The following is a 2,845-nucleotide window of genomic DNA, read 5'->3' as shown; positions in this document are numbered from 1 at the left end:
CCAGGGGTTATGCGCATGCGTTGTCTTGTTGCTAGGGAAGTAATCTCAGGTTGTTTCGTTTCATTCTTTTGACGTAGTCAGCTTCTTCTGGGCATGTGCTTTTGGCCAAGCACAGTATGTTTTTCCCGAAACTCTAAAAGAGGTTAAAAACTATGAAGCTGCACTGGATCGAAGCATAGGAAACCTGCTGGAACAAGCTTCTGCAAAGGAGATCTTTAGAGTACAAACAACGCTTGAAAAATAAGACCTGGAAATGGACAATACACCACCTGATCAAGTCACTGTAACAAATTAACAACATATGCAGAATCAGCAATAACATTCAAAGGTTGATCTGAAAAGCAAGGGTTACAACTCGACTGTAGCTTTACCTCTCTTTCTCAAGACTGTAAGACCATCTAGGGGCTTTTTTTTTTTTTTCAAGTTTGTTCTTGCACCAAATCCCAGTTGCCTACACTTTGCCGCATAACTTAACAAAATGACTTTGTCAAGGGTCTGAGGTTGGCTGCTATAAGGCTGACCTCACTGCCATTTAACAGAACTCCTACCAGACAGGTATGAAAAAGCTGCCCGAGCCATGCAAGCAAGGCACAAAAGGTGGTTTCGTTCAAGGCTTTCATTAAGGTGACCCAGACATTGCACTCCTTCTATGAACTAATGAATGATAAGAAATTTGGTCGTGGAACCTAGCTAAAATAAATAGCATTTCATATATGTTTTTCAGACACCATTTAAAGTAATGAGAGTGTACAGGTACAGCAATGCGAACTGGATCTCTGCCAGTACTCTCTACGCGTCTTTCTCTAGCCTTAATGGTGATTTGAGCTATGTGCTCAAACAATCCAGGAGCAAGGTTTTGACAAAAGGAACTTTGTGATATGCAAAAATGAAAAATTAGACAATTTGACAATGATCAATGTGTGAAACAAATTTAGAATGTAAAACTTACTCTACTTGTTAGATGGTTCAAACTGCTCTGTTAGTCAGTTCTCTGAGTGTGTTCCCTCAGTTCCTGAAAATTGTCAGAATGAGCAGGTCAAATAGAGGTGCCAACTGGGTGTTTGGCAATTTCAAGTATGATGCAATCTAATTTAAAGATCTTAATAGCTATTGTATTGTGGGAGGCATGTCTAAAGGCACAAAGGATGTGTCGAGGTAACAGAACCCAAGAGAGCATGCCCCGACATAAGTAACCTGGTTGGTTAAAGAAGTCACATGGTGTTAAGGAATAAAACCGCGCGGAGTTTGAAATAAAGTCTCTTTGTCCCACCATCCACGAGGAGTGTACTTCTTCCTTGTTATACAAGGACCCTGTCGTTACATATGGCGACCCGAACGGGACATTTTAGCTTATATTAAGCCAGATATTTATCCTGGATCAGGAAATCAGCTGGTAGTTCCGTTATCGTCTCGATTTTTCGGAGACGGGAGCTTTTACCACAAAAAACTTTGACGTCAGTAATCCCGTGGTCTTAGTGGCATCTAAGAAACGGAAGTTAGTTTAGTGAGCTCAAAAATATTAGAAATAGTGCACAGGAGAAGAAGAGAAGAAAGAAGTTAAAGAAGAAGCCGAGAGGTCAGAGCAGGCAACTGGAGAGAGAGGAGAGGGTCTAACGCAACACCAAAGCGGTGAGTCCAGTTGGAAGGTACCCCGCACGCCTAAGACTGTTCCCTGAACGGCAGCGTGTCTGCAGCTTTTGCAACATAAAGCAGTTTACTCGGTGATAAACTCTGCCTGCACAAGGCACACAGGGAAGAACAAAAAACTCACGCCCCACCCCCCGCACACACTGCTGATAGCAGCACAACACAACATAGTAATAGAAACTCAGGGAACATACCGGGGAAAGGGACGGGAGCCGGGAGAACACAGTCGCTGGGAAGGGACAGAATTGCCATGCAAGCTCCTAGCCCATGGGACCATAGCAAGCAATTCTGTTACAGCGATGGGGGGGGTAATTCAGCGTACCTACCCCATTTCACTGTGGATGACCAGCGACCACGTGGCCCGGTGTGGTCGCAGTCATATTCCCCCCCACACGGACCAAACCCTGACCTTTCTCTTCCGTCCCAGGCGCAGCCCCGCCCCACCCACAGACACAAGGAGGGAGGCAACTCCGCCCCCTACTCACCGCCTGCACCGCCCACCACCCCCCCACAGAGAACCGGTTTCACCGGGGCTACAAGGGGGGAGAAATGGGAGGGATGGGGGGAGGGGGAGAAGGAGGGGGAGAAGGAACAAAACATGATTCCAACAGGAGGGATCAAAAGGGCAAATGGGGGAGAAGTCAGTTAACATGTGGGAACAATGTCTAGACAAGGCAATTTGTACGGAAAGTCTGAATGTTAATCAGGCATGCCCAGACGATATTAGTCAAAGCCAGTCCCCTCAGAGTCAAACCCTATATAGGGCCACAGAGAACCTGAGGCATTTGATAAGAGGTTCTGGTCTGTCTTTATGTGCTGGTTTAAAAGTTAACCAGCAGGGGAAAATGAACTCAAAAGAGAGACCACAAGTCAGAATAACAATTTATTAAAACAACACAACAAGTATGATTATACAGACAAACAACCGAATTCAATCCACAAAAACCCAAATGTACAACCCAGCACCCTGGGATATGAACAAGTAGGGTTCCCCGCGCCCCCCCTGAGTCCAAAGTAAAGGGGGGAGTGGAAAAAAAACCTGCTGGTGGGAGAGTTATTGCAGTCCAGTTGAGGGTGGTGGTCTCAGTCTGGTTGAGAGCGGTGAACTGCAGTCAGGTTGAGAGCGGTGAGCCACAGGCTGGTCGAGAGCGGTGAGCTGCAGTCTTCCTCTGGATCCCACGAGTGGTGGCAAGGTTCT

This window comes from Corapipo altera, unplaced genomic scaffold (genome assembly GCF_003945725.1).
Source record: "Corapipo altera isolate COAL_440 unplaced genomic scaffold, ASM394572v1 60864, whole genome shotgun sequence".
NCBI lineage: Eukaryota > Metazoa > Chordata > Aves > Passeriformes > Pipridae > Corapipo > Corapipo altera.
The sequence above is the reverse complement of the archived record's forward strand: the minus strand, read 5'-3'. Positions refer to the sequence as shown.